Source organism: Henckelia pumila, chromosome 3 (genome assembly GCF_033568475.1).
Source record: "Henckelia pumila isolate YLH828 chromosome 3, ASM3356847v2, whole genome shotgun sequence".
Classification (NCBI taxonomy): Eukaryota; Viridiplantae; Streptophyta; class Magnoliopsida; order Lamiales; family Gesneriaceae; genus Henckelia; species Henckelia pumila.
Genome location: NC_133122.1, coordinates 85,353,613 through 85,379,244, shown reverse-complemented (window position 1 = coordinate 85,379,244; position 25,632 = coordinate 85,353,613). Strand labels below are relative to the sequence as shown.

Here is a 25,632-nt window from a genome sequence, read left to right as displayed (position 1 = left end):
AGTCTAGCGTGCCAAAGGTTTGCCGGGTTTTGACTATCGATTTTCCTTTTGTTTGTTGTTGCCGGTTTGTCAATACAATTCACTGGAACGTCTTTTAGTTTTAAATTGTATAGATCGTTTTCAAGTTGTCCATTTCCAATTAAACATTCATTCTTGTAAATACTGCAAATCTCATTCACAAAATTACAAGAATAACCATCTCTATCAAGCATAGAAATAGAAATAATGTTTTTAATTAAATCTGGCACAAATAAAACATCTCTCAACAATAATTTAAAACCATTCTGCAAAATCAAACAAACATCTCCAATGGCCGTAGCTTCAACTCTGGAACCATTCCCGAGCCTCAGCTGGGTCTCACCCATTCTAAGCCTGCGACTTCTTGTCATCACCTGCAAATCATTGCAAATGTGAGATCCACATCCGGTATCCAATACCCAAGAAGTTGTATTAAGTGACATGTTTATTTCGATATAGAACATACCCTTTGCAGTTCCCAACTGCTCAAGATACTCCTTGCAGTTGCGCTTCCAATGACCCGGCTTCTTGCAGTAATGGCAAACATCCTTGGATTTTCCATCGTTTGAAGCCTTTGTCTTTTGCTTCTTCTCGGGTTCCACTTTCTTGGGTGGGGCAGAACGTTTCTTGCCCTTCATACTTGGCCCCTTCTTAGCAGAAGATGAGGAGCCCACCAAGAAAGCTGGCTTATCCTTCTTAAGTGTGGATTCATATGTAACGAGCATATTGACCATCTCTTCAAGGGTGGCCTCTATCTTGTTCATATTAAATTATCACGAATCCATCAAATGAAGAAGGAAGAGATAGAAGCAGCAAGTCCACATTGAGTTCATGCTCCAACACCAAATCAAGGGTCGCTAACTTCTGTATGAGCCAAATCACTCGTACCCCATGATCACGGACCGAAGTCCCTTCACGCATGCGGCACGTCATCAACTCCTTAACAGTAGAGAACCTTTCAGCCCTCGACTGAGCCCCAAAAAGTTCCTTGAGTTGCGTGTGAATGTCAGCAGCATTCACCGTGTCCTCAAATCGCCTCTGGAGTTCATCAGACATCGAGGCTTGCATATAGCATTTGGTCTTGATGTCATGGTCACACCATGCATCAAGTTTGGCCAATTCCTCCGGACTTATGTCAGCTGGTGCTTCCTTCGGAGGTGCTTTCTCTAACACGTAGAGCATTTTCTCCGAAGTTAAGACAATCTTCAACTTCCGGAACCATTCCGTATAGTTGGCGCCAGTCAGCTTGTTTTGTTCGAGGATCGAGAATAAAGGATTTCGCGAATTCATTGTGTGAAATACTGAAAAGGAAAAACAGACATATATCAATGATTGTTTAACAATTTACTAAGACATAAAATAGGCGAATTTAATTTTATGAATCTCACTCCCACTATTTTAACGATTTCACCACCCTCTAGTGAAAACGGGAAACTTTTTCCTTAGTGAGAACATGGAGTCCAATTGACAAACTTATGGTCCCGAATAATATCAGCCAACCATAATTCTCAAAAGGTAGAGCCCAATTGCTTCCAAAGCAACCCCATGTATTTACCTCATGTCCAATAAGGGCCCAATAATATGACGCCGTTTAAAGTGACATGTCAAGATGACCCATCAATATTAAGTTGTGATGGACGGTCGCCATGTGGATCCCCCAATAATATGAGCCGATCCCATGGGAGTTCCACCCAACTTACAACATTTGTCGATCCAATGTACAGCTTTCCGACGAACGGGCCCCCCAATAATATGAGCCGGACCGTATCCGCGGGTAGCATCACATACATTGACCGTTGATGGAAGGTAGGAACATTTAAACAATATTTAAATTTCCTTTATTTATCTTGATATAAATTTTAAATCATATTTAAAATGAGGGATTTTATTTATAAAAATATTTGTCTCATCATTTTTAATTTATTGCATGCATTGCCGGATTCACGCAATTTATGTCTAAACATGCATACAATCATAATATTACATATTATATAGGATGATCGATTCCATTTCTAATTGACCCGTGGTTGCCAATCACGGGTCTTAGTCCAATCCTAGGTAATATGCAGTATGCAAATGCAATCCTATTACATATGCTTCCAATTTACATTTCTTCAGTCTTCATTGTCTGCCGGGCCCACCATCTTCAAATCTTGATCTCCCACTAAATCTAATGTATTTACAATTAAATAACAATGACAAGTAGGGGATACATTTTTAGGGGGTGGGAACGGGCTATAAACCAAGCCCACTTTTATTACATATGACATTCATATCGGGCCATAAACCAGGCCCATTAATAAAACCAACAACAATAAAGACAAAATGTAAATTCCTAACATACACCTACAAAATTGGTCATGGCAATCGATCATCCTTATCCAATAACATTTAATTCAAAATTAATTTATTGGATAACATGCTGTGGCAATTCAAATTTAAACAAGATAAAATCATATTTTATATATAAAATCACATTTCACATATAAAATCATATTTTATCTCCATATCAAATAAAATCATATTTTATCTATAAAATCCAATTTTACAAATAAAATCATATTTTATCTAATATATCATAAGATCATATCTTATCATCAATTGTACCAAAATAATTAATTTCAAAATTCAATTTACGGATAAAATATTAAAATTTTCCAAAAATTCAAATTTATCCAAAATCAATTTTAAAATTTACGGACTCGAACAATTCGATCCGAAATCTCGTGAACCAATCAAAAACAATTTTTGACCGGACCAAAAATAAAATTTTAAATATTAAAATTAATAAAAAATTAAAAATTAATTTTTCCCGCGGGCCACCCGGGACACTCCCGGGTCGGCCCGCACCCGGGGCGCGGGCCGGGGGCAGCCCGGCTGCCCCTTAGGGCAGCGCCTGGCGCCGCCCCTGGGCGGCGCCGTGCGCTGCCCTGGGCGGCGCCGAGCGCCGCCCTGCGCAGCGCCCAGCGCTGCGCTGGGCGGCGCCGAGCGCCGCCCCTGGGCAGCGCCGAGCGCTGCCCTGCGCAGCGCCCAGCGCTGCGCTGGGCAGCGCACAGCGCTGCCCTGGGCGGCGCCGTGCGCCGCCCTGGGCGGCGACGGTCGCCGCCTTGGGCGGCGCTGTGCGCCCCCTTTGGGCGGCGCCGTGCGCCGCCCGGGGCAGCAACAATTGCTGCCCCACCGGGCAGCGATCCAATCGCTGCCCGGGTTTTGCCCCGAAAAAAAATTTTTTTATTAAAAATATTTATTTTGTTTCATAAACCGAGACTCAAAAATTTTGTACAATTGATTATTCAATCGATTGATCTGAGCAACCTGGCTCTGATACCACTGTTGGAAAACTGGCGAGTTCCCAGACCAATTACGATTGATACCCGGTGCAGCGGAAGTTTAAAAATTTTTCATGGAACGTTTCCATGGTATGGGTATCAACCGTTCATCGATTGAATTACGTGTGTGTAAAATTTAAATAACAATTAAATAAATTTTACCTCAAATCTCGCAACGAGATTAATGGACACCAACAGAACAATTCTGCTCTTGTTGTCTCTCCCTGGAACCGATGAACGCCTTCAATCAGGTCCACGAACAGAGGTTTAATCCCTCTGATAGATTGCACTAGAAAATCTATCAGAAGTTTTCTGCGAAGAGAATACACGAATTTGATTCGTTATTCCTTACTGCGATTCAAAATCACAGACCGGAATTTTCTCTGACAGAGTAGGGAGGGGGCGGCCAAAAACGTTTTGAGAGGCTAGGGTTTTCGATTTTTGCTTCTCAAAAATAATGACCTGTTGTGTGTAATTTCTGTACTGAAATAACTTATTTATAATGCAGGCCACTAACACCTTAGGGCCCATTAGTCATAAGCTGGGGCCCGACAAGCAAAGCCCGCTCGTTCAGAAATTAATATAAAATTCATCGTGACTCCGATTGATGAAACGATTTCACCAATGTGCACAGAAACCATTTCTGCACGTTTTAAAGTCAAAATAAATTTTCTTGAATCCGAATTCAGTGGTTTCCAAAAATGTCCATCCCTATGTCATTTTAGGAAATCCTACTCCCTTAATCTTATTTAAGAAGTCCAACTCCTTAGTTCATTAAATTTAACTCTTTAAATTTAACTATCTCAACGGGGATTAAAACTCCATTACACTGTGTGACCCTCAATGGTTCAGGGATACAGCTAGCCGTGGGCTCACAACTCCTTGTGACTCGGAACAACACTTTCCGACTTGCCCAACGAATCATGGTAAAGCGCCTAGCAACATCGCCCCATGATTCCCTAGGTATCACTGATAGTGCCTACAAGAACCAGTAGATTTTGGTTAACGTACAGTACGGTCCCTTCATCCATATATCCCGATCGAATCAACAACCATTGGTATATCGAGAGTCGCTCAAGATTCGATAACTATGCAATACATCTTGAAGATCAAATTAGTGACATCGCATGTGCTACTAAGAAACCATTTCTTAAATCACATCAAGTACTCTGGCCAGAGATTTGTCACACTAATATCTCCTCAGATCGCATAGGATATCCACACTCGCAAGTATGTGGTGAATCCTTGACAACAATGCATTGACTCCTATATGTGTCGTAACTGTACCCAATCTCGACACCTGATGACCCCCTCAGAGTCGGTAAACGAGTCAAAGCACAGTACTAGCATATAGAGTCTCCATGATGTTTCAAGTCGTAAGGACTAATGGTGTACAACCAAAACCGCGGACTTTATCCACTCGATAAGTGATAACCACTTGGAAAGTCCGGATAGGGTAGTTCGACTATTCATCCTATGAATATCCATTTGCATGCTTCGAACATCTCCATGTTCCCTACCAATGAAACGTGGTACTCCGCATCGCAAATGCTAGTCTCAAACTCGAGCGATCCTTATCCTTATTTTCGGACGGCTCAATCGACTAGGAACGGTTTTAGAATATACAGTGACTATAAGATGTATTTCATGATAGACATCTCCATGTTCTACCACATCTTACATACACTATAGTATATTCAAGGTCTTTATCAAAACAACAATAGTATATCACAATATAACAATATGAAGTAATATAAAGTCATTGCCATAAAAGTGTAAATAATATTAAACAAAAGATTGTTTATACAAAGAGTCAACAAAGCCCATAGCCACACAGTTGGCTCACTGGGCACCCACTCTTACAAAAAATCCCAAAGATACTGTTTTCATCAAAAGGCGCCCGCTTGATCGGTAAAGAACTGCAGATCGAGCCAAAAAATTTCCGAAATTTCCAGCATTTCTATGACTCCAAAGTTCCTTCCAAATATCTGCAAAAATGCACAACCTAACCACAAAACCGAGAAACCAATCATGAAAACATGGAAAATGAAATACGAACAAAATGCATAAATAAGACACGTAAACAAATGCAAAACAACAGCAAAATGACACTAACAAATGCAATAAAAACATAACTATCAAACTCCGGCACACTTACTCCTTACTCGCCCTCGAGTAAGTCATGCAAAAAAAATTAAACAAAATAGATACACAAGCAAGAATGAGCATACACAGCATAGCCTCAGAGAAAACTAGTGTCATCTAAAACAAGTTCATAACTACTCTCAATCATCAATGATACACCTTCAGTCGAATGCGAATGTGTGTGTGTGTCATGTTACCCCAGCTACATGCAACTTCAAAAGACAAAGTTTCAAGACTGTTCGTCGACTTAAAATAATTCAGTGTAAGCCTCACAATCCAAAACTCTCCTCTCAACAATCCTCCAACACAACACAACTTCCTTAAGAATAATTACGCACCGTTGGATTTTGCACCCAACATTTTAAAAGTCCCAATAATTACCCGCGTACTTAGCTAAAACTAGATAGGATTCGAATTTCAATCCCCTCGTCTATAGCCCGGATGGAACTACAATCCCATTAGGTCCGCAAACTTAGTTATGAAATAATGAATAGAATTTCATTCATATTTAAACCCCGGATGGAATCAAAATATTATTTTTTTTTTCAAAAGATTAATCCCATGTAATCCGCATACTTAGCCACAAACAAGATGATATAATTTCATACATCTCGCTCGCAACCCGGATGGAGTTGATTAGTTTCCAAAAATTAATTTTCTTCTTAAAAACCAAAAATTTTAGGTGCGCCCAAGAAAGTATATGCCATATCAAAGAAATCATCAAAATTCAAGAACTATCATGTTCCACAAACACCTATTGTCGTGCAATGGTCCAACAGACCTCCACAATATCTAATACATCGCTACACTTTACTAGTTCAACATGCGTTCTTGGAATATTCAACAAACAACCTACGGTTTCTCATGTCCAATCAATAGTTAAAATTTTTCAAAAATTTCATATTTTTTTTCACTTCCATCATCATAGGCTAAAAATCATCATCCTACTTATGCATGCGACACAAACGAAAAATGACACAACAAATCACAAACTCAATGGAATAACAAAACAAAATAAATTCAACAATATGAATACATCCCCCCACACTTAAATGAAGCATTGCCCTCAATGCGTCAAAACACAACACACAAACAAACAACTCAACACAATGCAATGTAAAAAATGTAAAACGAAACTCCCCTGGTTTAAGTGTTGGCACTGTCCTCTTCAACGTCTGACAGCATCACGGAAGAATCATATTGGAACTTTGACTGTGGAGGTGGCGGCATTTGGTAAACTAAAAACAACAAAAATAAAATGCCAAAAACAGAATGAACAATAAAAACTAATTAAAAGAAAACAACACTGGGTTGCCTCCCAGTCAGCGCCTCTTTTTACAGTCGTCGGCCCGACTGCATGTTTCTTTTGCTCATGGTGGTTCATATCTAGTTTTTCTAACCACCTTCACCCACTTGAGAAATTGTTCAGTTAATTTCGTCCCATGCTTCCTCTGCTTTGATTTCTTGGGGATTCCTTTTAATCGATCTAGAGGAAGTTTCGGCTCAGTTTTAGATGCCTGCAAATCAGAGATAAAAATTTCAACAATAGAATTGTTAGCAGGTTGTGCAATAACTTCTTTCAACTTACTCTCATTCACATCTTTCTCATGTTTGTTTGACAAGTGATCATTGACATCAATATTATTAACAACACTGTCACAACTAGGAATTTTCAGGGTATCAAAAATATTAAACTTAACAATTTCCCCATCAAATTCCATAGTGAGAGTACCATTATCAACATCTATGGTAGACTTTGAAGTTTTCAAAAATGGTCTCCCGAGCAAAGTTGGGCTATTCAAATCATTATTTTTCATATTTGAGCACATAGAAATCAGCAGGAAAAATCAAATTACCAACTTGCACAAGAACATCCTCTATCACTCCTCTAGGGAAAATAGTAGATTTATCAGCCATTTGAATAACAATTCCAGTTTTAGTCAAAGGCCCTAGTTTTAAGGAAGCATACACAGAATATGGCATGACATTGATCGACGCTCCTAAATCTAACATGACCGTATCAAGCTGAACATCTCCTATCTTGCAAGGAATTGAGAACATACCTGGATCCTTGTATTTTGTAGGTACCTTTCTTTGAATTACGGCTGAGACCTGTTCTCCCAATTCAACTTTCTGACATCCCTTTAACTTTTGTTTTCTCTTCACAGTACACAATTCTTTTAAAAATTTATCATATCGAGGTACTTGTTTAATAGCATCTAACAAAGGGATATTTACCTCGCATCTACGAAACACTTCATACAACCCCTTAATTCCATCATCTTTCCTAGACTTTTTCAATGCTAAGGGAAAAGGGGCTACAGGTTTATACTCGAAAAAAGGAGGGAACTTACCTCTAGGTGCTTCCTGAATTGTGTCGTCCTCCTCTACCTTGGATTCCTGCTCATCTTTGTTTTGTACTGGTTCTTTCACCACTTCTTCATTAACCTTCAACTCCTTTCCACTCCTCAAGGTGATTGCACTCACATTCTCCCGCGGATTCACCACAGTCTGTGATGGTAAGCTATTTGAATTCAGTGCCTACAACCTATTCACTGCGGTTGCCAACTGCCCCATTTGAGTGTTCAACTGTTGGATACTTGCTCGAGTTTCCTGTTGAAAAGTGGCAGTATTAGTAGCAAGATCCTTAAAAAAAATTTCTAGAAACTCACCAGGCGTGGGGACTTGAGGATGCTGTGGTTGTTGGGGGTATGGCGGCCTATAAGCTGGATTGTGTGGTGATGCTTGAATTGCTTGCGGGTTCCCATATCTCAGGTTTGGATGATCCTTCCAACCAGGATTGTATGTGTTGGAGTATGGATCATACTTCCATTGTGGCAGTCCGGGAAATCCTTCTGCTGCATTGACTTGCTCAGCCGATCCCTCTTGAAGTGTGGGACACATGTCAGTCGCATGTCCCCTTGCAGTGCAAATTCCACAAACCTTCATATGTTGTCCATTCCCTACAGCCATTTGACGCACAAGAGACGTCAGATCAATCAGTTGCTGTTCAAGGGAAGAAACATTTACCTCAGTATTCCTTCCGGGTGTTGGATCACTCCTGATGGTTCCAAATTGTTGAGAATTGGCGGTCATGTTCTCTATCAGATTCCTTGCTTGGACTGGAGTTTTATCGACAAAAACTCCACCACTGGCCGCATCCACCATGCTCCTGTCATGAGACAACAACCCTTCAAAGCAGTATTGAATTAATAAATGTTCACTTATCTAGTGCTGCGGGCAGCTGGCGCATAGTTTCTTGAAATGCTCCCAATACTCATGCAGTGACTCTCCCATCTGCTGTTTGATGCCATAAATTTCCTTTCTGATGTTTGCCGCTCTTGAAGCTGGAAAATATTTCTCTAAGAAAATTCTCTTTAGTGCCGTCCAAGTGGTGATGGATCCAGAAGGTAGGTAGTATAGCCAATCCTTTGCAGCGCTCTTCAAAGAGAAAGAAAAGGCTCTGAGTTGGATCTGCTCCTCTGTCACTCCATGTGGTTTCATGCTGGTGCATACGACATGGAATTCCATCAAGTGCTTGTGCGGATCCTCACCTGTAAGACCATGAAAAGCAGGCAATAGATGTATCAGTCCAGATTTTAATTCAAAATTAGCATTATTTTCTAGAGTAGGAAAAGTAATGCATAAAGGCTGCTCAGTGAGATCAGGAGTGCCAAGTTGTCGAAGACTCAGATTTGCATTAGCAGCCATCTCTTCTTCTTCTGGAAAAGCAGCTCGAGCAGCGGCTTCTTGTTGTTGCCTACGAAGTTCTCTCCTTCGCCTGTGCAAAGTTCTTTCAATCTCTGTGTTGTAGGGGAATTCTTCTTCCGAAGATTCTCCTGCAAGCATTAACAAACCCAAAAAGCACTAGCGAAAGAATATAAAATAAAAAATAAAAACAAGAACACAAATAAACTAAACGCCTTCCCCGGCAACGACGCCAAAATTTGGTAGCGCTCAGTCGTGTCGCGCCCAAATTACCCGACTCCAATCAGATAAATAAATTATGTAGTAGTGAGAGTAGGGATCGTTCCCACGAGGAAAGTGAAATTTATTTGTATTCTTAAAAATACTGGAAATAAATAAAAGGGGGTTTGAGATTGAGATTAATTACTAGAAATTTAAGCAATTAAAATTTATAATTATCACTATCATGCAAGGATGAAAATTAAACTGGAGAAATCAATATGAGACGAGACTTGGTATCGGTGGACTACTCCCTTGATATTCATTTATTCAACCATCGATTCCCTAAAAATAATTAATCCTATTAAATATTCATCATTGAAAATCAAATTTCTGTTTCACCTTAATTTTAGTTAATTAGAAAACAGCATTCTAGATTAACCCTTATCCCATAAATTAACCCAATACCAGCGATCAGATTTAAATCCACGGTAGCATTCAAACTAGTAAAACAGACGAATCTAGACAACAAAAACACCAGCGGTTGTATTTAGCCTAGTCAATAATTGATCCTACGATTTAATAAATTCAACAGCAGAAAATATCAAACGTAGTTGCTTCGCAAATTAGATTGTTCAAACAATTACGGATTTGAATTCTAATTTAGCTATAGCTTGCAAAACAAAATCCTAAGATGACCAATCCTAAAATCTCGCATACAAACATGAAATAAACCAGATCAAGTATTGATACATAACAAGGATTAAACACTACAAATCGAATCTCATGAATTAAATATATCAAGGTTTCGTCTCCCTCAACCAAGTATAAAAGGTTTAGCTACAACGATTCATCACCATATCAATAAAAATTCAAAGAAAAGAAGAAAACTAGAGAAGAAATTGAAGAACAAAACCTAGCCTCCAAGAGAATTTCTCCACAATCTGATAATAATCTTCCTAAAACGGAATTAAAAGCTTAATAATGCCTAGAGTCTAAAATAACAAAGTTTCCAAAAATATAAAATTCTTCCCGGATAGCGACGCCCGCTCGATCGGCAACATCTTGCGGATCGAGCAAGCCAAAAATACCAAGGCTACTGACTTCAAAACACATGCGCCGCTCGATCGGTAACATCTTGTGGATCAAGCGGCTGAAAAATCCCAAAGTTACTGTTTTCATCAAAAAGGCGCCCGCTCGATCGGTAAAGAACCGCGGATCGAGCGGCCAAAACATTTCCAAAATTTCCAGCATTTCTATGACTCCAAAGTTCCTTCCAAATATCCGCAAAAATGCACAACCTAACCACAAAATCGAGAAACCAATCATGCAAACAAGAAAAATGAAATACGAACAAAATGCATAAATAAGACACGTAAACAAATGCAAAACAACAGCAAAATGACACTAACAAATGCAATAAAAACATAATTATCAGTGAGAAATATAATTCCCAGTATAAATAACATAACATGCAAGAATGTAAACATGAATGCAATGCATGTTTGAAGAATAGGCTATCAAATCTGATATCAATCAAATTTTAGTTCTGGGGATCCTGGGGAATAAAATCTCAAACCAACCACCAACTCTCCCAATCGAGGTGATGTCAAGTATCTTATTTTCCCTGACTTTGGTGAAACTATAGTGAGTCATCTAGCTCTGGAAGTAAATCTACATTCCGTGCCAATCAACTATAGCCCTCCAAACGTCATCTGCACTCTAGGCCACACAGTCCTCTGTGCTTTTCAAGGTAGAGTTCAAGATGAATGCAACATAATATGTATGTATTAAAGACTGTAAAACATCTTGAACAATTAAATCAAATAATCAAAACAACCAATAACAATCATCAAAATCACATCAAAGCATATAAGCAAACAATTATGTGATTTAAAAGGGAATACTCGAGGATCATATCTATCTCGAGTGTTTAATCTCATCAGTATTAGCTGTCATTTATACCTTTCAATCTAGATTCTGAAAGTACTTCAAATCTGAAAATACATCAATGAATTTATATCAAAATGCTGCTCAACTTTTCAACTCAAACTTTAAATGCAAATGGCTTCAAACCTTCTTGAACTCTCTGCCGATTCAATTTCTGATTCCCAAATTCAAATAATTCAATATAAAGCTGAAATATAATGTATAGAGCAATGAATATCAGCCTCCAAATCAAATAAATCATATCTCATTCAACAAGTTCAAATGTGTAGAAATTCTGAAACCGGCGGCGTAACGGTTAAAAATCGGCAACCGAATCAATATCAAAATCAATATACCAAGCCATTCACAACATATTCTTCATCACATCAGCTCTTCATACTCACATTCACATCAATTCAGAATTGAGAATTTCAAATATAACTTCAAAAATTCATAAGAAATCCGAACGACAGTCTTTTGTCGATCCGTCTTCGAATATATAATTGATGCTAACTCATATACATGTTTATCCAAGAATAAGAAAATTCCATAATATAATCAAAATTCAACTATGATAGTACTCAATAAAATATATACCAAAACTTAGCTCTCGGAGCGGTGATCACAGATATATATTCGATTCTAAAATCTGTCGGTTGGATAACAAATTATCGGAGGTTTAAAATAAAAAAAATGGCTTGAGATGTAGTTGATGTTCTTATCCCTTCTAATCTGATGGATTCACGTTGGAAATGATGAGTAAGCAAGTGAAATTTAGATATATATTGCATATTTGCAGTTTAGTCCCTGAACTTTTGGCTATTTGCAATTCAGTTGATAAGTGTATTTTATACACATAATTTTATTATGATTTTAATGGTTAATTGTTTTATTTTGAGCAGATTTATACGTTGTTTTTTTGTTTGTGTGTATGTAGGAAAATCATGGAGATATTGTGGAAGAGAAGGAAAAAGAGAAGAAAAATAAGATTGAATAAAGAGAAAAAGAAAATAAAAAGAAAAGAACAAGGAAAAGAAAGTGAGAAGAGAGTGCTGTTCCTTGAGCGCTATAGTGTTAAGCGCTTAGTTGAAGCGCTAAAAAGGGATTTAAGCGCTATCGCGCTTAGGCATGGGCTATCGCGCTTATTCTTGTGAGACTTGGAAAATAAAGTGCGAGGCTTATGCGCGCCCGCCTGTGTATACTAAGCGCCTGCCCCGTCGTGATTACTAGAGTTTAAAAATTTTTGGTAAGGAAGATTTCAGATTTTATTGGGCTTATTGGGAATTTAGGTGAAACGTATAAAAGGGAAATAGAAATCAGATTGGAGAAAAGCCGCCTACTTCAGAGAAAAGGAACTGAGAAGCTGATCGTGACAATTTTGAAGGGGGAAATTTGTGCTTAATTTAAGAACAGATTTTGAAGATCGAAAGACCGGACACGACATCAAATATTCGGCTTTGTTTTATTTCTCTTTTATTTATTAAACTCTGAATTGATGTTTATTTTTTTGAACATGTTTTGGTTTTATCAGAATTTTATTATGAACTAAATTTTTAGAGTCCAGAGGTCAGATGAAACCTGGTGTAGACACTTTCATGAATTTTTGATTTTATTGAATTGAGTTCCTCTTGATTAATTGTTTTTCTAGATTTGATTGTCTTTTCAATTACTTGATCAATAATTGATTTGTTATACTTATTTAGAATCCGGCACTCGGGAGAAGGGATTTTGAATAGGACCGATAGAAATAACACTGTTAATTGTTTATATAACTCGGAAGAGTATATACCTTTAATAGAGCCTTAAAAAGAACATTGTTTTACACAATTCACTGCACTTAGATTTTTAATAGGGATATTGGAATTGAACTGTAGTTGATACATATTATTCGGCACTCGGGAGAGGTAATAATACACTTAAGTGTTCTTGGTTATTAATTGAAAGGAATTACTGAAAATAAATTGTTTCGGAGTGATTGTTGTCGAAACCAGGTGAAATCTAAACCTCTAGACCATTTTTCAACTCATTGATATCTCTGAAAATTGTGCGTGCTATAAAAAATCCTCTGCTTATTTTTATTTTTCTGCAAATATTATGATTATTGATTTTCTAAATAAAGTTAAGACTATTTTAATTACAAGTACTTAATATTTTTACTTTAATACTCGTGGGATCGACACTCTATTCATCATTATATTAAAACTTGACAATCGCGCGCTTGCGGGCGTGGATTTCACAACAAGTTTTTGCCGCCGTTGCCGGGGATTAATTTATTGATTTTGTTTAGTCTTGTTACCAATTAGTCTACATTTTAATTTAGAGCTTTTTTATTTTATTTTTAAGTTACCTATTTATTTCTTGTTAATTTTAATTGCAGTTTATGCGAAGATCTCGAAGCGTAAATTCTCTATTTTTTTATCGGGGATCGAGTGAACTGCACATGCTTTGAGAAAAGTGAGAAGAGAATAACTGAACATGGCTGAAGAGAATATTAATCAAGCTTCCCTGGTTCCAATCAACGACCATTTTAGGCCGATGATCCTGGCTCATTATTCTGGAATCACTCGAGGGACGATAAATGCCAAAAATTTCGAATTGAAGCCGGCCTTGATCAACATGGTTCAGCAGATCCAGTTCAATGGGAGTGCAATAGCCGATCCTCATATACACATGCGGACTTTCTTGGAGATCACTGACACGGTAAATATGAATTGTGTTTCTGAGGATATTATATGTTTACGCTTGTTTCCCTTTTCTCTCAGGGATCAGGCAAGGAGCTGGTTGCACTCGTTTCCGCTAGGAAACATCACTACTTGGGAGGAAATGGCGGTCAAGTTCCTTGCGAAGTACTTTCCACCAGCCAAATCCACTCAATTGAAGATAGAAATCAACAACTTCAGGCAGATGGACTCTGAACAGCTCTACGAGGCATGGGAAAGGTATAAAGATTTATTAAGACGTTGTCCTAACCACAATTTTGCAGATTGGGAGCAGATCTAGTGGTTTTACAATGGAATGAATGCGCCCATGAGGATGTCTGTGGATTCTGCTTCTGGAGGTACCATATTTGCTAAAAACCCTGTATAGACCTATGATATGTTGGAATAGATGACGATCAATAGTTTTCAATGACCATCTGAGCATATGGGAGTCAAGAAGGCTGTTTGAGTGTATGCAATTGATCCTCTCAAATATATCACTGCCCAATTATCTGCACTAACAACACAAGTAGCTGATTTGAATAAGGTGAACGTCGTAGATTCAGTGGGTGTTTCAGTCGCTATTGAAGGATCCCATCTCCCAAAGGAAGTTAATTATATCAATACTAATGGCTACCGAGGATATGGAGGCTTTAGAGATAATCCTTTTCCCAATACTTATCACCCAGGTTTGAGGAATTATGAAAATTTTTCTTACGCTAACAATAAAAATGTGTTGAATCCTCAGGGGTTCATTACAAATAAGGGTGAAGGTAAGCCGTATTTGGAAGATGTTGTTAGTAATTTTGTGCAGGAATCGAGCAAGAGGATAGCGAGGACTGAGTCTCACTTTGACAGCTTAGAGACGCATGTGGCGAATATGAGCGCTGTTTTGCAATCCATGGAGACTAGCATTGGGCAGCTGGAGAATACTTTGAAAGATAACAACAGAGGCCAGTTTCCAAACAACACAGAGGTAAATCCGAAGGAGCAATGCCATGCTATCACTTTAAGGAGTGGGAAACAAGCAAGTAATGAAAAAGGCAACCGTGAGAGCAAGACATCTGATAGAACTAAAAGAGTTGTTGTTGAAGAGAAGGAAGTCGAGGAAAAAGAGATTAAACCTGAGTAGAAACCGATGTACAAGCCTCCACTTTCATATCCCCAAAGATTCAAGAAGAAGGCATTGGACGAGCAGTTCTCCAAATTCTTGAAGATTTTCTAGAAGATTCATATAAACATCCCTTTTGCTGATGCTCTGAAGAAAATGCCAAACTATGCAAAGTTCATTAAGGAACTGATGTCTAAGAAGAAAAAATTGCAAGGAAATGAGGTGGTGAACTTAACTGAGGAATGCAGCGCGTTGCTTCAAAAGAAAATGCCACAAAAGCTGAAAGATACATGGAGTTTTACTATTCCTTGTTCTATTGGTGGATCTTATTTTACTAATGCATTATGTGATTTAGGGGCCAGTATTAATTTAATGCCATTGTCTATTTATAGGGAGTTGGGAGAGATGAAATCAACCATTATTACATTACAGTTGGCAGATAGAAGCATCACATATCCACGGGGTATTGTTGAAGATGTGCTAGTCAAGGTGGATAAATTCATCTTTTCGGCTGATTATGTGATCTTAGACATGGAAGCGGATCATGGTGCTCCATTGATTTTTGGAAGACCGTTTTTGGCCACTGCGGATGCCAAGATTGAAGTAAAGAAGGGTGAATTGTCGATGGGTGTGGAAGGCAAACGAGTGATTTTTAACATATTCATGAAGGCACCAAAACCACCCATCGAGAAATTGTTCTTGGTTGAGCGAGTTGTGAAGATGGAGGGCTGTCAGAAAGCTGTTATTGCGGTTGAATCGCCAAAAGAGAGAGAGCTAAATTTATCGAAGAAGAAAACCACGAAAAAGAAGGAGAAATTTAAAAGGCGGTTTGTGAAATAATTTTGGCGTGTGAAATAGAAGGGGAAGATCGCCTAAGACCGATGAAAGTCGAGCTGACAACTATAAACCAAGCGCTACTTGGGTGACAACCCAAGCTTTTTCCTTTAGTTTAATTACTTGTGTTTTCATTTTATTTAATTTGTTAATTAATTATTTTTAGTACATTATTGTAAATTTAGTTCGAGACTGAGGCGCCCGCCCGGTTTAAGAAGCGCGTTCGCACTACGTATGAAAGAAATTGATTTTGATGTGCGCACACACAGCGAGCCCGCGCCATCCTTCTTGAGCACCCGCGCACTCTCTACGCTTTGATGATGCTAGGAATAATGCAGCATGCGCAATCACTCATAAAAACCGCGCGTACTCTAGCGCAAATGTGCTACTCAACAGCGCAAAAAACAAGCGCAATCGCGCTTATTAACAATGCAAGAAACAAGCGCAATCGCGCATCCGAATGGCGCAACATCTAGCGCAATCATGCATATGAACCGCGCTTCCTTAAGCGCAATTGCACATATCAAGGGCGCTTAATTCACACATAATATATTTGCTAAAGATATTAAATTGTCGATACATGATTCTATTTGCAAGCCATTCTCTCACTCTCATACTCTTATATCGACACAAGATCTCGCCTTCCTAAATCTTCAGTCAACCAATTAAGGACATATTTGGGATTTGATCTTTGTCTCACAAGGCCGAGCCTCTCAGCATTTGTTCCTCTGCCTCTCAAACAGGGGATTTATAAGGGTTCGTGAAGTTCTTATTGAATCAGTACAAAGTTAAACTTTTTTCTCTAAAATTTGAGCCGTGTGCAACTTGTGACTTGGTGTATTTGAGTTCTTTGAATAGCGGTATGGAGAATAGCCGATGCTAGTATATTTGGATATCTTTGAAATAGTGCACACCAAGTGTTCGGTGATTGTCTGGGATATCTTTGTTTTTGAACGTGGCTGTGTTGTGTGTTTAGCTTGTGATAATTTTATTGAAGCATTTGATTGGAATTGAATTGTTGGTTCACAATGCCGCCGAAAACTAAAGGGAAAGGTGCTCTTTCTTCATCGACTTCTGCTGCCTCCTATGATAAAAATCGTTTTTGGAATGCAAGAGCAGCCGAATATTACACTGATTTTATGGAGAAAGGGATGCAAAAAGAAAGAGGAATGAGTTTGAGAGAGTATGATTCTCTGGCATTAATTGAAGCCAGGAAAAGAGGTTGGGAATCATTTTTTAGGAGTCCGCTAGATGCTGTTGTATCTTTGGTCCGTGAGTTTTACTCTAATTTAATTATCAAAGATGTGAATCTCAAAGTTCGAGTTAGAGGAAAATATGTGGCTTTTGACAGAAGCACAATAAATACTCTTTATGGCATGTCTGACATTGAAGATGGTGAATATTAGGTATTCAAGAGCGGTCCATTTCTAGATGATCTTGTACTTTACACTTTCTGTAATGATAGGGCGGAATGGAAGAGAAATTCAAAGAAAGAACCTGTAAAATTTTCATCTATATTTCTTCGACATGAACCAAATAACTGTCATGAGTTTGTGGCTGCCAGGATGTTGCCATCTGGGAATACATTAGATGTGACTAGGGCTAGGGCTAGTCTTGTGTACTGCATTGTGACGGGAAAATATGTTGATTCTGGTAGGGTGATACAGGAGTCTATTATTGCTATTGTTAGGGGATCCTCGACCATCAATATGCCCCACCCATCCTTGATTACGGAACTTTTCTGGTTTGCCAGTGTTGTGTGGGATGCTATGGAGAAGCTTCTTCCGATACGAGGTCCTATAAAAATTTTCGATGCACTGAGATGAGATAAGAAGAATAAGGCAACATGTACTTCTGAACAGTTAGCTGAACCACAGTCCTCTGAGCCGCTACCACAATTTGAGCAGCCCCTCCACATTTGTAAGGTCCTATGTCACTAGCATCGTATCCAGCCGCCAAGCATCTTGCACATGTTGATGATTCACAGGCTGTGCTAGCTCAAATGAAGAAGCCATGGAAGATGATGCAAGCACATATGACATATATGCATGAATTCACTGCAGCTCTCGCTCAAAACTATCATCCCATGGTTGTGCCTTATCCACCTCCTCCATAGTGGTCGCTTGATGATACTGTTGATGCTGCGACTTCTTTCCATGGAGATGATGATGATTATGCCGAGTCCTGATGCTCGGTACCTGAGGTATTTGTCCTTTGCTCTTGTTATTGATTAATCATCAAGGACAATGATTGTAATAAGTTTGGGGGTGAATAATAATTTGTATGCACATATGTTTTTTTCTTGTTGAAGTTGAATTTGAAGTTTTTTTTACGTTAGACAGTGAGTGTTTTATGTTGGTGTTGATTAGTGGTGTTTGGCCTTTGATGATGAATGAGGTGAAAATAGAATCTTAAATCTAGTGCTAGTGAAATTTTTCTTGAGTTCTCACAAAAGCAATATGCACTATGCCATGATTGTCTAGACCCTAGTTATTAGAGAAATTTTGTGATTTTGTGCGTGAATTGGATGATTCGATTATTAACTTTGGTGATTTATGCTTGAAACTGAGGTAGACTTCTACGAGTTTAGAAATGATTTAGGAAATAACTTAATAACAACTCCATCCGGGTCATTGAAGACGAATTGAAATCCTAATTCTCTTGTCCTTGGCTAAGTATGCGGAATAAATGGGGTTGCAAAAGTGAAAAATTAATTTTTGAAAAAAATTTAAAACTCCATTCGGTCTATGAAAGGGATTGAAATTCTAATCACCGATCCATGGCTAAGTTTGCGGAAAAAAATAATGGGGTTGATGCTCCATCTGGGCTATAGATGAGGGGATTGAAATTTGAATCCTATCTTTAGTTATAGCTAAGTCTGCGGGTAATTATTGGGGCTAAAATAAAAACATAGTGCAAAATCCGGTAATTTTATGAAAAATAAAATAAAATAAAATATGAAATAATTTGATAAGTTCTTTTGATCTTAGTTAGTAGAAGTTGAACTTGGTGGACAATGTTTTGAAACTAGTGAGGGGAGTTGATGATTCTATGAAACGAACTTGTTGCATTAGTGGATCGAAAGCTAGGTGGATAGACAAGATTGATAATTCACACAATCACGAGAATTCTTCAGAAATTTAACTGTATATGGATTAATTGTTGGATATCTGAGGCCCGTTGGTTTGCATAATTGATTTTATCTTTGTTTGTATGATGTTTATTTGTTTTGTTTGTGTTGTTTTGATAGTTTTGCTCGGGACTAGCAAATATTTAAGTTTGGAGAAATTTGATAAGCGTAATTTATACAATTCATTTGATTATGATTTTAATGGTTAATTGTTTTGTTTCGAGCAGATTTATGCGTTGCTTTTTTGTTTGTGTGTATATATCAAAATCATGGAGATATTGTGCAAGAGAAGGAAAAAAGAGAAGAAAAATAAGATTGAATAAAGAGAAAAAGAAAATAAAAAGAAAAGAAAAAGGAAAAGAAAGTGAGAAGAGAGCGATGTTCCTTGAGGGCTATGATGTTAAGCGCTTAGTTGAAGTGCTAAAAAGGGATTTAAGCGCTATCGCGCTTATTATTGTGAGCCTTGGAAAATAAAGCGCGAGGCTTATGCGTGCGCCTGTGTATACTGAGCGCCCGTCCCGTCGCGATTACCAGAGTTTAAAAATTTTTGGGAAAGAAGATTTCACATTTTATTGGGCTTCTTATTAGGCTTTTAGGTGAAACGTATTAAAGGGAATTAGAAGTCAGGTTGGAGAAAAGCCGCATAATTCAGAGAAAAGGAACTGAGAAGCTGATCGTGATAATTTTGAAAGAGGAAATCTGTGCTTAATTGAAGAACAGAGTTTGAAGATCGAAATACCGGAAACGACATCGAATATTCGGCTTTGTTTTCTTTCTCTTTTATTTATTAAACTCTAAGAGTATATAACTTTAATAGACCTTAAGAAGAACATTGTTTTACACAATTCACTGCACTTAGATTTTTAATAGGGATATTGGAATTGAACTGTAGTTGATACATATTATTCGGCACACAGGAGAGGGAATAATACACTTAAGTGTTCTTGGTTATTAATTGAAGGAATTCATGAAAATAAATTATTTAGGAATGATTGTTGTCGAAACCAGGTGAAATCTAAACTTCTAGACCATTTTTCATCTCATTGATATCTCTGAAAATTGTGTGCGTGCTATGAAAAATCCTCTGCTTATTTTTATTTTTCTGCAAATCTTATGATTATTGATTTTCTAAATAAAGTTAAGACTATTTTAATTACAATTACTGAATATTTTCACTTTACCCCTTGTGGGATCGATACTCTATTTATCATTATATTAAAACTTGACAATCGTGCCCTTGCGAGAGTAAATTTCGCAACATCAGTCCCCAGAAAATCTTTTTAATTCAATTTCAATCCTAAATAATTTAAGAATATTAGAATTTAATTTTAAACTGTAAATATTCCCAAATTAAATATTCTCTTATTAAAATTAAATAATTTCGGGCCTTACATTTCTCCCCCTCTAAGATATGATTTCGTTCCCGAAATCGCATCCAATCTGTATATGAAATATGTATACACATAAGATAATGAAATAACAGAAAACAAATAAGAACTCACATCAATGAAACAACTCTGGAAATATATGTCTCATGTCGTCTTCAGTCTCCCAAGTCGCTTCTTCAACACCATTTCGACTCCACTGAACTTTGACTAACTTAATTGTCTTGTTTCTGAGCTGCTTTTCTTTACGATCAAGAATCTGAATAGGCTGTGTTGCATAAAATACTCGCAAGCGTACGAGTGTCAAGTTTTAATAAAGTGATGAATCAAGTATCGTTCCCACAAGGAGTAAAATGAAAATATTCAGTACTTGTAATTAAAATAGTCTAAAATTTATCTAGAAAATCAAAATTTGAGAAGTTTGCAGAAAATAAAATAATCAAATGACTTTTAGTAGCGCACACACAACTTTCAGGTAATTAATCAATTACAGGAAAAATGGTATAGAGCTTTAGATTTCATCTGGTTTCAACAACAATCAATACTAATTAATTTATCTTCATGAATTCTAATCAATTAATAGCCAAGAACACTTAAGTTTATTATTTCCTTCTTCCGAGCAACAAATAATATTTTTCAACTACAATTCACTTCTAATATCTCTATTAAGAATCTACTTGCAGTGATCTATGTAAAACAATGTTCTTTTCAAAGGCTCTGTTAAAATTATACACTCTCCCGAGCTATATAAATAATTAACAGTGTATTTTCCAATGGTCATATTCAAAATCTTCTCTCCCGAGTGCGAGATTTTAAATAAATATTACAAATCAATTTATGGTCAGTAAATTGAAAAGACAATCAATTCTAGAAAAAAAACAATTAATCTAGAAAACTCAATTCAATAAAATCAAAAATTCATGAAAGTGTCTACACTAGGTTTCATCTGACCTCTAGACTCTAAAATTTTAGTTCATAATAAAATTCTGATAAAAATAATACATGTTCAGAAAATTCAACATATTCAAAAATAAATAAAAGATAAAAATCAAATCCGTCGTCGATCTTCTGTGTCCATTCGATCAATCTCCGAATTTGTTCTTCAAAGTAATCCCAGAATTCCTTCAGAAAATCTCTCGTTCAAGCTCTTCCCAAAAATCTCTTCTCTGATTTTTTTCTTCTTGTGTTGTGGCGGCTCCCCGTTCTGTATGTTTCTTATTTCTTTTTATACTCACGTCAAAAGCCCAAGCAAAAGCCCAAAATTTCCTTGCCCATGATAATTAAACTCCAATATCGTGATCGGGGCGGGCGCTCAACTTAATGGGGCGAGAACGCGTAAAGAGCGGATTCAAATCTCACGCCTTGCAAGAAACAGGCACGATTGCCCTTCTCTTCTTCTCTTTAGCGCTAAGTTACAGCGCTAACTTCCTCCTTCAAGCCCAATAACGTTGGCCCAATAGCCTCTTCTCGTTTCTTTTATTTTTCTTCCTTTTCTTCTTCCTTTTCACAATAATTCAATCATTACCTACAAACACAAAAACAACAACACTTGTGCATAAATCTGCTCGAAACCAACAATTAACAATTAAAATCATAAATAAATTAAGTGCATGAAATACACTTATTAGGCTGCTCAAAGTAGCTCAGAGTCTCGTCAAGTTCAGCTTCATCAGGTTGAAGAATATGGGAAGGATCAGGCTGATAATTCCCAAGCATAGAGACATGGAATACATCATGAATACCAGAAAATTATGGAGGAAGAGAGAGTCGATAAGCAAGATCGCCTATCTTCTCGATAATCTCATACGGACCGATAAAACGTGGAGATAACCTTCCTTTCTTGCCAAATCTGATTGTACCTCTGAACGGAGAAATCTTTAAAAATACTCTGTCTCTCTGTTCAAAATATATAGGTCGTCGTCTGATATTCACATATTTATCTTCTCGGTCTTGAGCTGTTTTCATCCTTTTCTGAATCAGTTTTACTTTTTTTTGTCATTTCCCGGATCATATCCGGTCCAATGTCAGGTAACTCTGATATGTCATCCCAGTACAAAGTTGATCGACATTTATTTCCATACAGTGCTTCAAATGGATCCATCTCAATACTGGTCTGATAGCTATTGTTATAAGAAAATTTAGCAAGTGGTAATGAATCTTGCCAATTAGTGCCAAAATCTAGCACTATAGCTTTAAGCATATCCTCAAGTGTCTGGATAGTCCGCTCTGACTGTCCATCTGTTTGAGGATAATATGCTGTAATCAGGTTCAATTGAGTACCTAGTGCTTGCTGCAGGCTGTGCCAAAAGTATGATGTAAATCTAGAGTCTCAGTCTGAAACGATAGATTTAGGCACACCGTGTAATATTACCACTTCTCTGACATAAATGTTCTGTCATCTGATCATGTCTATACGTCATTCTGTATGGAATAAAACATGTTGATTTCGTCAATATATCGATAATCACCCAAATGGCATCACAACCTCTGGATGAACGTGGTAGCTGTGTAACAAAATACATGGAAATGTGATCCCATTTCCATTCTGGAACAGATAAGCTATGCAATAGCCCACCTGGATTCTTTCTTTCAACTTTTACCTGTTGGAAATTCAGACATCTGGATACAAAATCAGTCACATCTGACTTCATCTGTTTCCACCAATACTGCATCTTTAGATCATTATACATATTTTTGCCACCAGGATGAATACTAAATCTACTGCTATGAGCCTCTCTCATAATCTTCTGTTTCAAATCTGATACATCTGGTACAACAATTCTGTTATTTAAATATAAAACACCATCAACACTGACCTGATATTCAGATTGATGCCCAGATCTGACCAATTCAATCGATTTCTGAATATTCTGATCAATTTTTTGTGCTTCTCTGATTCTTATCAACATTTCTGGCTTTGCTTGAATAGCATAAACTTGAATAGGCTACATATCTGTTTCAAATACTAATCCAGAAATACAACAATCTTCGACTAAATAAGAATAAAGAACATACCTTTGTACTCAAGTCATCTGCAGCTGCATTTGATTTCCCTGGATGGTATTTAATCTCGCAATCAAAATCTTTCAATAAATCTAGTCATCTTCGCTGTCTCATATTCAATTCTGACTGCGTAAATAGATATTTCAAGATTTTGTGATCAGAATAAATTTTAAACTTCTCACCATAGAGGTAACGTCGTCATATCTTCAATGCATAGACAATAACGACAAGCTCCAAATCATGGATATGATATCAAGTTTCGTGTGGCTTTAATTGTCTCGAGTCATAAGCAATAACATGGCCTCTCTGCATCAGCGCACATCCTAGTCCCCTGTTAGAAGCATCACAATATACAAAAAATTTACCCGTACCTGAAGGAATCGTCAAGATAGGTGCACTCGTAAGTCTTTTATTTAGTTCCAAGAAACTAGCTTCACAAGCTTCTGTCCAAACATACGACATGTTTTTCTGAGTCAACTGAGTAATAGGCTTGGCAATACTAGAAAAATCTCTAATAAATCTGCGATAATAGCTAGCTAAGCCCATGAAAAACCGTATTTCTGGAACTGATGTAGGTCTAGGCCAATTAATCACAGCTTCTACCTTGCTTGGATCTACTAAAATTCCATCACCTGAAATAATATGCCCAAAAAACACAACTTTATGCAACCAAAATTCACATTTCGATAACTTGACATATAATTTCTCAGTTCTCAATGTCTGTAAAATAATTCTGAGATGTTCAACATGATCATCCACATTCTTGGAATATATAAAAATATCATTGATAAAGATAATGATAAAGTCATCCAAATATTTCTGAAACACTCTATTCATCAATCCCATAAACACTGCAGGAGCATCGGTTAAACCAAAAGGCATGACAATAAATTCATAGTGACCATACCTTGTTCTGAATGCAGTTTTAGGGATATTTCATCTCGCACCCTCAGCTGATGATATCCGGATCTCAAATATATTTTAGAATAGATAGATGAACCCTATAGCTGATCAAACAAATCATTTATTCTGGGAAATGGATATTTATTCCTTACTGTTGCCTTGTTCAATTGACGATAATCAATACACAACCACGTAGAACCATTTTTGTTTCGTACAAAAAGTACTGGAGCGCCCCAAGGTGAAATGCTCGGCCTTATGTACACCTTGGCAAGCAAATCTTCATGCTGATCTTTTAACTCCTTCGGTTCAATAGGTGACATTCTGTAAGGAGCTTTAGATATCGGTTGCGTACCTGGCATTAACTCGATACTGAAGTCTATTTCCCGAACTGCAAGCAAACCAGGGATTTCATCTGGGAATACATCAGCAAAATCTCGTACCACTGGTATATCTGTCAATGCTGGACTGGATTTCAACACATCTACTGCATAAATCAGAAATCCTTCCGCACCTCTCAGTAATAAACGGGTCATGGATATCATAGATATCAAAGGGATCTTGGCTCGAGAACCCTTACCGTAGAATTTCCATTCAATTGTCATTTCAGGTCTAAATCTGAACACTTTCTAGAAACAGTCCACGGTCGCCCTGTACTTGGTTAACATGTCTATACCAATAATGCAATAAAAATCTGATAATCCAAGTACTATGCAATCCAAATCTATCACATTCCCGTCATATTGTAATGCACAGTTTCTAATTAATTTGACAGATACAACGCCTTCACCCAAAGGTGAAGAAATATCAACAACAACAGGAAATGGATCAGACGATAAAGAATGTATCATAGCAAATTTTTCAGATATGAATGTAAGTGATGCACCTGTATCTATCAAAACATAAGCAGGATAACCAAAGATAAAGCAATTACCTGCTATAACATCGTCAGGTGCTTCCTGAGCATGCTCCTTAGTCAATTCAAACACTTTTGCTTGTTGCCTAGGAGGTTGAGTCACAATCTGGCTTCCTCTTGGTCTAGTTTGTTGATGTGGTTGAAATGAATGCACTGCAGATAATTGCCTGTCATCCTAAGGTACTGGTCTAGAGGAACTTGCACCTGTTGTTCTTTCTATTGCTCTTTGAGGGCATACATTGGCATAATGACCTGGTTGATGACAAATATTTCAATTACCTGATACTCCTCTGCACTGATCGGTGGCATGTCTACCCCCACACTAACCAC

At 37.5% G+C, this 25,632-nt stretch overlaps 1 non-coding gene across 1 annotated transcript; it reads left to right on the top strand.

The window, feature by feature from the left end:
- The first annotated feature begins 8,715 nt into the window (after positions 1 to 8,715).
- On the top strand, positions 8,716 to 8,822 carry LOC140894207 (small nucleolar RNA R71). Its single transcript, XR_012153753.1, has one exon. It is a non-coding gene; the product is annotated as a small nucleolar RNA R71 (small nucleolar RNA).
- The last annotated feature ends 16,810 nt before the right edge of the window (positions 8,823 to 25,632 follow it).